At 40.1% G+C, this 11,020-nt stretch overlaps 1 pseudogene; it reads right to left on the reverse strand.

Annotated features, from left to right (window-relative positions):
• Positions 1-2,069: 2,069 nt before the first annotated feature.
• LOC108398542 (casein kinase I pseudogene) lies at positions 2,070-3,895 on the reverse strand (annotated as a pseudogene).
• Positions 3,896-11,020: the final 7,125 nt, after the last annotated feature.

Below are 11,020 nucleotides of genomic sequence, written 5' to 3' on the forward strand. Positions count from 1 at the left end.
TCAATATCTTGGCTATTGTAAATAGTGCTGCAGTAAACATAGGGGTGTACATGTCTTTCTGAATCTGAGAACTTTCAAATTCTTTGGGTATTCTTTGTATAAATTCCTAGGAGTGGAATTCCTGGGTCAAATGTTATTTCTATTTTTAGTTTTTTGAGGAACCTCCATATTGTTTTCCAATGGTTGAGCTAGTTTACATTCCCACCAGTAATGTAGGAGGGTTCCCCTTTCTCCACATCCTCACCAACATTTGTTGTTGTTTGTCTTTTGGATGTTGGCCATCCTAACTGATGTGAGGTGATATCTCATTGTGGTTTTAATTTGCTTTTCCCTGATAATTAGCGAAGTGGAGCATCTTTTCATGTGCCCGTTGGCCATATGAATTTCTTCTTTGGAGAATTATCTGTTCATATCCTCCACCCATTTTTTAATCAGGTTATTTGCTTTTTGGTTGTTGAGATGTGTGAGTTCTTTATATATTTTGGATGTTAAGCCCTTGTTGGATATATCATTTACAGATATATTCTCCCATACTGTAGGATGCCTTTTTGTTCTGCTGATGATGTCCTTTGCTGTACAGAAGCTTTTTAGTTTGATGTAGTCCCATTTGTTCAGTTTTGCTTTTGTTTCCCTTGCCTGATGAGATGCATTCAGGAAAAAGTTGCTCATGTTTATATGCAAGAGATTTTTGCCTATGTTGTCTTCTATTACATTCAGGTCTTTGATCCATTTTGAATTTACCTTTGTGTATGGAGTTAGACAATAATCCAGTTTCATTCTCTTGCATGTAGTTGTCCAGTTTTGCCAACACCAGTTGTTGAAAAGGCTGTCATTTTCCCATTGTGTGTCCATGTCCCTTTTATCATATATTAATTGACCATATATGCTTGGGTTTATATCTTGGCTCTCTAGTCTGGTCCATTGTTCTATGGGTTGTTCTTTCTTGAGGTAAGCCTGTATTGTTATATACTTTCCTCTTAAAACTGCCCTCACTGTATCCCACAGGTTTTGGGCTGTTAAGATTTTATAATTTGTCTCCATATATTGCTTGATTTCTGTTTTAATTTGTTCATTGATCCATTGATTATTTAGAAGCATGGTGTTAAGCCTTTATTTGTTTGTGGGCTTTTTTGTTTTCTTTGCATAATTTATTTCTAATTTCCTACCTTTGTGGTCTGAGAGGCTGTTTGGCACAATTTAAATCTTTTTGAATTTACCAAGGCTCTTTTTGTGGCCTAGTATGTGATCTATTCTGGAAAATGTTCCATGTACACTTGAAAAGAATGTGAATCCTGCTGCTTTTGGGTAGAGTGTTCTGTAGATGTCTGTTAGGTCCATCTATTCTTATGTGTTGTTCATGCCTCTGTCTCCTTATTTCCTGTCTGGTTGATCTGTCCTTTGGAGTGAGTGGTGTGTTGAGGTCTCCTAAAATGAATGCATTGCATTCCATTCCATCCATTAATTCTGTTAGTATTTGTTGCACATAATAAGGTGCTCCTATATTGGGTGCATAGACATTTATAATGGTTATATCTTCTTGTTAGACTGACGCCTTTATCATTATGTAGTGTTCTTCTTTGTCTCATGTTACTTTCTGTGTTTTGAAATCTTTTTTTTCTAATATAAGGAATTCTACTCCTGCTTTTTTCTCCCTATAGTTTGCATGAAATATCTTTTTCCATGCCTTCATTTTTAGTCTGTGTATGTTTTTGGGTTTGAAGTGAGTCTCTTGTAGGCAGCATATAGATGGGTCTTGTTCTTTTTATCCATTCAGTGACTCTCTGTCTTTTGATTGGTGCATTCATACCATTTACATTTAGGGTGGTTATCGATAGGTATGTACTTACTGCCATTGCAGCCTTTAGATTTGTGGTTACCAAAGGTTCAAGGGTAACTTCCTTACTATCTAACAGTCTTATTTTGCTGACTTAGTATACTATTACAAACACAATCTAAGGTTTCTTTTTTTTTTCCTCCATTCTTTATTGCTATCTCACAGTCTATCTTAAATCACTTATCACTCTATTTCTTTCTTTTTTTTAAAAATAGATAATAGTTTTTAATGAACTTGTAAACAGAAAAGCTCCCATTTCAAAATAAAAACAAAATCCCAGGTCATATAGATGTTTATAGTGATTACATTTATCTAAGCAACATACATACATGTTCAATTTTAAGATGTTAACTAAATTTCTGTGACAAATATGCATTTTTTTAAATACCAGAACATTATAGTTAATGCAGAGTCCTAAGGATATTCTAGTAGTCATTAAGTTTTTCTTAAGTCTTCACTTTAGATGCTGTTATTTCTAGCACAGGTAAGCAGGCAGAGTCTTTCATATGCTCAAACACTGGAATCTTTGGTTGCTACCACAACAGCTGGCTTGCGAACAAGGAGCCAGCCACTTTTAGAATGTTATAAGTGAACAATTTGCAAACCCCAGGGGTGAATAAACCCTAAGAATGCACAATTGTGAGCATTTACAACCATCACAACTGTGGCTGAAGACTGTTCATGCCATTCTTCTGAAATGAGATCTCAAACAGTAGTGTAGTTCAAAATAAAAGATTTCAACAAAAAATTGGCATATGCACAATTTCTCCACCAATTTGTGTGTCAACCATTTAGTTAACTTTTCCACTTGAAAAAATGCAATAGAAAACTGGACACCATGTTTCACTATCTCAGTAAATATTCACAATTACAGCAGCCACAACTCAGGACACAGCATCACCAATGCTGTCCAGAGCCAGTTTATAATGAAATTAAGTTCTTTACACCAAGTAAATGGTTGTCCACAACCACTGGCTAGTGTACATGTGAACTATAATTTCTAGATTTGGGGAGAAACAAATGCTGCTCCAATCATCTGCTCTGCTTCTTCTGTTCCTTGATTCATGCTTAGAAACCTGTGGGGGTTTGGGCCTGCTGACCCTGCCCACTTGAAGAGGCTGCCTGCTGAGCTGCTTTCTGCTTTAACATTGTCCAGTCAAATGTGTAGTCATATTGGTGGTTCAGGGTCCTGAAAAGAATGCGGAATAGCTGCCTCAGGTACATGTAATCTGGGGCTTCCTCAAAGCGCAGCCCACGACAATAGTTAAAATACATGGTGAATTCTGCAGGAAATCCCTTACATAAAACTTCAACAGGAGTGGACATTTTCTTTTCACTAATCTTTTCATATTTCTGTTTTTTTGTTGCAGCCTTCAGTCCTTGCCATGGCAGGCTGGTTCTGTTAAAATACATCAAAACATATCCTAATGATTCCATGTCATCTAGGCAACTCTGTTCAATACCAAGATGTGCACTGATGCTGGCGTATTGGGCAGTGCCAGTCAGATTTTTATCTTCTCTGTATGGTATGTGTTGCCTTGTCCTGTTGTCTCTTTACTTTTTGGCCAAACCAAAATCAATAAGGAATAACTTATTACAGTGATGCCCAATACCCATTAGGAAGTTATCTGGTTTAATGTCTCTGTGTATAAAATTCTTTGTATGCACATATTCAATTCTACTGATCATCTGGTCAGCTAACATAAGTACAGTTTTCATTGTGAACCTTCTTGAACAGAAATTGAAGAGGTCTTTGAGGCTGGGCCCAAGAAGATCCATGACTAGAACATTGTAGTCTTTTTCCTGACCATACCACCGTATGTGAGGGATGCCAACACCACCTTGAAGAATCTTATAGAGCTTGCTGTCATACAGCAAATGGGGATGCCTGGCCTTCTGAGATTCCAACTTCACTGCCACTTCCTCGCCGTTGGTGATGTTGATCGCCAGATAAATGTCCCCGAAGGAGCCAGACCCGATCTTCCGTACTAGTTCGTATTTCCCTCCAACGATGAATTCGGCTTTAGAGCCGCTGCTGCTCGCCATCCTGAGAGACGAAGATGGAGGCTGGGGCCAAGCCCCAACACCTCTGTAAGGAGGACTGAGGCCCCTGGGTCTCGTCTACTGAGCAAGGTTGCGCAGGAGGGCAGCAGAAAACTGAAAATGCTGACTTGCTTGGCGTTACCGGCCCAGAATCGGCAAAGGGGAACCTGATCACCCCCGCTCAGTCAGGTTTCTTTTTGCCGGGCCGCAGTTTGTGAGGAGGTTCTCGTGGTTACCAAGTCGGAGCCACTTGCTTCTGGGCGGGTGCCGCAGCCTCGTTTCTGCGGTGACGTCACGGGCTGGAAAAGGGGTGCGGTGAGTTAGGGCGACGATACCGCTGCTACCACTGCCGCCGGCTCCTGCCCGCAGGGACCCCTGTCAGTGCCGACGCTGCCATCTTGTTCTGGCTCCAGCCAACACAAAATGCCCCCAGTCCCTGGGAGCCGCTTCTTCACTGCGCAGGGCACTCTGGGAAAGGGATCTCAGACTCTAGCCCCGGAGGGGGGTCCGCAGCTAAAGGGAGGGCGGAACCGGATCCACTTATCACTCTATTTTAAAGAAAACCTAAATGATCTTTTTTTATCCCTTTCTTCTTCTTCCTCCTCCACTCTTTTTTTATATATTAGGTGTCATATTCTGTATTCTTTGTATATCCCTTGACTAACTTTGTAAGTAGTTGATTTATTTTTTATTTGCTTAGTAATTATTTGGTCTACTTTTTTTTACTGTGGTTTTATTTTCTCTGATGACAGCTATTTAGCCTTAGGAGCACTTCCATCTATAGAAGCCCCTCCAAAATATACTGTGGAGACAGTTTGTGGGGAATTCCCTCAACTTTTGCTTATCTGAAATTGTTTAATCCCTGCTTCAAATGTAAATGATAATCTTTCTGCTTAGAGTATTCTTGGTTGGAGGTCCTTGTTTCATTGCATTAACTGTATCATTCCACTCTCTTCTGACTTGTAAGGTTTCTGCTGAGAAGTCTGATGATAGCCTGTTTGGATTTTCTTTGTGAATGATCTTTTTTCTCTCTCTGACTACTTTCAGTACTCTGTCCTTGTCCTTGATCTTTGCCATTTTAATTATTATATGTCTTGGTATTGTCTTCCTAGGGTTCCTTGTGTTGGGAGATCTATGCACTTCCATGACCTGAGTGTCTATTTCCTTCCCCAGATTGGGGGAGTTTTCAGTAGTCATCTCCTCTAAGAGATTTTCTATCCCTTTCTCTCTCTCCTTCTTCTTCTGGTACCCCTGTAATGCAAATACTGTTATGTTTGGATTGGTTGCACAGCTCTCATTATTCTTTCATTCCTAGCGATCCTTTTTTCTCTCTGTGCCTCAGCTTCTTTGTTTTCCTGTTCTCTAATTTCTACTTTATTTACTGTGTCCTCTCCCTCATCTAATCTACTTTTAAATCCCTCCATTGTGTTGTATGTTTCATTTTAGATACTGTATTTTTCAAAGTTTCTATCTCTTTATTGAAGTCCTTCCTGAGACCTGAATAGTTTTCTGTAGCTCCATGAGCATGTTTATGCCTTTTATTTTGAAATCTTTATCAAGAAGCTCTGTGATTTCAGTCCCACTAAGCCTTCTTTCTGGCCTTTTTTCTTGAATTTTTGGATGAAATTCCTCTGTCTCTTAAGTTTTTTTTTAGTATTTCTTATGGGATAATAGGTTTGTTTAGGATGTGCCCTCTAGTGCCCAGAAGCTCTACTGTCTGGTGCCGCCATGCACCCATAGCAATGGTGGAAGTTGCAGGTGAGTGAAACTGGTGCCTACTGGGTGGAACGTACTCCGTGTGGAGGGTTTCCTGCCTTCCCAGCTGTAATGCTTGCCTCCACTGCCAGGTCCAGTGGGCCAATCATGCAAGGAGGAGCCTCTGTAGCTGCCATAGGTGGAGCCGTCCTCTAGTTGGCCTGGTGTGATGGTGCGGGCAGCAGGTAAGCAGGACCAGCATCTGCCGGGAGGAAGGAGCAGCAGGCTGTGTACTGCAATGGGGGGCCTTGGATCTCTGTTACCAGCCAGAGGGAGCTCCTGAAAGTTCCAACCTGCTGGGCTGAATGTGCCAGGATGATTTTGTCCACCTACCCTTTCTCCTGAGCAGTGATCTCTGTGTAATCTCTTCCCCTGTAGCGCCTCTCTCACTGCTGGGAAGCCTTTCAATCTTCCCACCATTCTTTTTTCCCAGGGGGGCCTGTTGTGCATACCTGTTCTCCACAAGGGGCTGGAATCTCAGTCTCTACAAGTATTCTACCCATCTTTACCTTCCAATCCTGCTAATCTCCAGAACACCATGTAATGCGGTTTTGTGCTCCTGGAGATCTCCAGGGCTGCATGTTCAGCAGTCCTGGGCCTCAATTCCCTCCCTGTTCCATTTCTCTTCTCCTGCCTATGGGCTGGGTTTGGGGGAGGGTTTGGGTCCTGCTGGGTCATGGCTTTCCTTCTTTACCCTTTTCTGTGAGGTTTTCTCTTTTCTCCAGATGGAGGCAGTCTGTTCTGCACTCTTGGTACCCTTTTCAGGATTAGTTGTATTTGCCATTTTTTCTCAACTCTTAGTACTGTCTGTTTCTGTGAATGTTGGTCTGTCTTTCCAGGGCTCAAAAACATCTGCACTGGGATAAAGACAAATCAGTCAAACAGAGGGACTGTGCTAGCTAATGTCTTATTGTTTCTGATGGAGCAATATGTTGTTAAAAAAAATGTACAAAACCAAACCTCTAGAAAACTAACCTCAGCAAATGGGACTCATTTCACATGTAACCCTTTAGTTCAACAAAGTAAACAATATTTGCTTGGAACTTGTATCTTCTGTTTATAAATTCAGACCACATGACATACTGAGAGCATTTAAAGAGTCATAGTAATTTGTCCTCTGCAATTTGTTTTGAAGTAGGTGAAAAAAAATTTAATTTCATAAAACAAGGGTAGGAGAAAACAAATTATATAGAAACATACACAAGGTCTTTCAACAGGTGTCCTGGCTACAGACCCTTTGAGCTGCTTTCCCGCCTTTCATGCTGCCCCTCTGCCTGAGAAGGCCTGATGACAATTTCTAAAAACTGCTTAGTTCTTGGATTTGTATTATACAAATGCACCAAGGGGAAATTAGTCAATTATTTCAGAGAAATACGAACCCTGTTGGAAAGAGCCCAACAGGGTTAGAATTTCTACTTTTTAAATATTCTTTTAATTTCCTACAGTAGGAAGGAAATGATTATTGAAATCTGAAGACTTTCCAGGAAAGATTTAATATTAAGGTCAATTAAAGGATCTTACCAAAGTCTTTAGAAAGAAGTGGGTTGGATTTTAAATTTACAGTATTCAGGGGAGAAGAAAAACCAAAGGAAAATCAACCAGGGGACCCAAACTCACAAAAGTAAAAGCACTTTCTATATCAAATACAGCACTCTGCTGAGCAGTTTGTAAGATGTCAGACAGACCTGTGTTCCAATCTCTAAGTCTGATTAGCTGTGTGACTGTGGACAGATTGCCAGTCTCTGTAAGAGGGCTTCTAATACCTACCTCACCAATAGAGATGTGATAAGTGAGAGAAGGGATGTATTGGATGGTGCCTGGCCCAGACTATCCATAAATGATCATTTAGTCCCATCCCTTATTTTCAGAGAATAACCAGGGTCACAGTTGAGAGGGTGAGAGGGCAGACATAGAGTCTGCTGCAGGGTACAGACTAACCCCAGTCTCCCTCGTTTTGCTGCTTTTGCTGTACCCTCTTTTGGAGTGTGAATGATATACAGCTTCTGATATACAGCTGTGGTTAGGGGTAGCCAGGAAAGTAACCTGTCTGATTTTCTCCCTGTTGCCCTGTATTGCTGGCCAGGCTGCAGTCACAATGCATTGGTCTTGCCAGGCTCTAGTGCTGAACCCTCATTTCTGAGAGGGTGTGAGGTGAGGGGGCAGACTGCATAGGGAGTTCAGAGATGATATTTCCAAATTCTTGTGAACTGCCCCAGAGAGGCACCAGCCCTGGTACAGGCAGCCTTCTTCTCCACAACAGTCAACTTATCCTTTAACCTTACAAATGTCCTTCACTCTACTGGGGGAGCAGTCTGTGTCTTCATCACTAATGGAAAGGAGATATCTTATTCCAAAGGGGAGGTACTTCTGTTCTGGGTCTCAATTTTTATTTTGTCTTTAAACTTTAGTTTTTCTTTTTTCGGAGGGGTTTAAATTGGCTTACAATAATCATCATCATTTGTTATATGCCACATGTTTTCAATTTATTAACTCACTTAATTCTCACAATCTGCAGGATACATGTGATTAATCCCATTTTACAGATGAGAAAATGGAGGCTTACACAGATATTAAGACTTGTGCAAAGAAACATAGTGACAGTAATATTAGAGCCCAGATATGTTTTACTTAAGAGCTATTAAACATTTTGTCTCTCAGTCATATTTACCTGCTTCTTCTCTACTTTTGAAGAGGAGAAGGCAAGTACTTGGCCTGGGGCAAGTATGGTTTAAAAGATTTATTTACCATGTAAATCCTGAGATGTGATATATCTTTCTAATTGTTTTACCCCTAGGATGTCAATAGACAGAGCTTGCCAGCTGGGAAAAGATACAAAGGACCCCATAGCAGCAGTGAGTACAGAGTGTCCTCATAAAAGTGGTGCTCTAAAAACAGCCACATTTTACAGAGAGAGTTAAATAACCAGAAATTGAGGCTAATTTTTGCAACTGAATGAGTGAGGCTGCCTTAATTATCTATGAACCTTATTCCAAAGAAGTCCTCAATTCTAAAATTCCAAAGGAAGCAAGTACACTATGCAGTGTTCTCTGAGGTGGATAATCCTGTCTTCTCAAGTTAGAAAATCTGAATTGTTTTATGGTTTTTCTCTTCAAAAGGCTCTTGTAAGCCCACAGAGCAGAGCAAGATGGCCTCAGAGCACAGGGCTAGAACAAAAGTGCATCAACTTTTCTTTGTAGCAAAATAAAAACAATATTTCTTCTAAAATTGAAAAATAAAATTCAGTGACCAGAACCCAAGAATGGACTAACAGTTACAAAAGGGAAAGGGACTGGGGAGATGGGTGGGAAGGGAACCCAAGAATGGACTAACAGTTACAAAAGGGAAAGGGACTGGGGAGATGGGTGGGAAGGGAGGGATAAGGGGGAAAAAGCGGCATTACGATTAACAGACATAATGTAGCGGGGGGCACGGGGAGGGCTGTACAACACAGAGAAGACAAGTAGTGATTCTGTAGCATCTGACTACGCTGATGGACAGTGACTGTAATGGGGTATGTGGTGGGGACTTGATGATGGGGGGAGTCTAGTAACCATGATGTTGCTCATGTAACTGTAGATTAATGATACCAAAAAAAAAAAAAAAGTCAATGAGGAATAGTCTGAGAGATGGGGTATAAAGGACCATTTTGGATTTTGTAAGAATTGAGCTTTCATTCAGAATCTGATCTTAGTGTGAATTGAATCTATTCTGACTTTCCTTCACATTTAAAGGCCTAGACCCAGGTGCAGAAAAGTTACTATAAACATTCCATGGAAGACTTGCCTTTGCTGTCCACTTGTAAGTTGAATGACTGGTGCAGTAGGATTCTGTCCCTCTGAATAGTGGTAGAAGCATGGATAGACGTGCACTGCACAAAGTTGTTAACATCACTCAGAAATAAGCTTAATCTCATTGCAACAAATGAGGATTTTATATAAAAAGAGGATTTGGGGCTTATGGTGCTTTTTTTTTTTTTCTGGTCTATACAGCCTTCCAAATTTTTTTTTTTTTTTGAGAGGGCATCATCTCTCATATTTATTGATCAAATGGTTGTTAACAACAATAAAATTCTGTATAGGGGAGTCAATGCTCAATGCACAATCATTAATCCATCTCAAGCCTAATTCTCATCAGTCTCCAATCTTCTGAAACATAACGAACAAGTTCTTACATGGTAAACAAATTCTTACATAGTGAATAAGTTCTTACATGGTGAACAGTACAAGGGCAGTCATCACAGAAACTTTTGGTTTTGATCACGCATTATGAACTATAAACAATCAGGTCAAATATGAATATTCGTTTGATTTTTATACTTGATTTATATGTGGATCCCACATTTCTCCCTTTATTATTATTATTATTATTATTATTATTATTATTTTTAATGAAATGCTGAAGTGGTAGGTAGATTCAAGATAAAGGTAGAAAACAAAGTTTAGTGTTGTAAGAGAGCAATTGTAGATGATCAGGTGTGTGCCTGTAGACTATGTGTTAATCTGAGCTAGACAAGGGCAATAAAACATCCACGGATGCAGATTTCTCTCAAAACAGGGGGGGTGAGGTTCTAAGCCTCACCTCTGTTGATCTCCAATTTCTCACCTGATGGCCCCCCTGTGACTGTGCCTGTCTTAGGTTGTTCCTCCCTTGAGGAATCTTACCCGTCTCTGGCTAACCAGTCATCTTCTGGGGCCATACAGGGAGATGTAAAGTTGGTAAGTGAGAGAGAAGCCATATTGTTTGAAAAGGTTAGCTTTTTACTTCTTTGAAGATTTATGCCCTGTGGCTTCTATGTCCAGCATTTGTCTTGAGGTATCTTTACCACTTGGAGGAATTATGATACTCGGTAAATTCGATATGAGGCACGAATTCTATTGAAGGGTTGTAATTAGGAAGGAAGAAGAAAAGCTATAGAGGTAGCAGATGGAAGAAAACATGGGAGGATTTATTATTTCTTTGACATATCTTCTTGTAGAGTAATTTAAGCATGTATAGGTTTTAAACTACTAAATTGCGCACACATATTAACATAATAGGAATACAGTTACATAAACAAAGCAGATCTATAATTACCAGCCATCTCCAGTGAAAATTTGTCTATGATATGATGGATATTGTCCAACTGTACTTGAACAGTCTGAGAGAAATCAGACAAATTAAAGCAACCCATTTCTGGGAACTGTTCACATCCCATATGTTCTTTTAACCGTAGATAGTCTGTAGTCGTAAGATTTTGGAGTGCTGCAACTTGCACTTCTCCTAATTCTTGGTTGAGTTCCCACAGTATAGATCCAGTCAAATTTGTTGTTTTACTGTATGTACAGGCCAGCTTAGATATCTTATGGTGTTTTTTAAATCTTAAAGCGTTCAGGATAATTTAAAGGTTTT

This window comes from Manis javanica, chromosome 1 (genome assembly GCF_040802235.1).
Source record: "Manis javanica isolate MJ-LG chromosome 1, MJ_LKY, whole genome shotgun sequence".
NCBI classification, from domain to species: domain Eukaryota; kingdom Metazoa; phylum Chordata; class Mammalia; order Pholidota; family Manidae; genus Manis; species Manis javanica.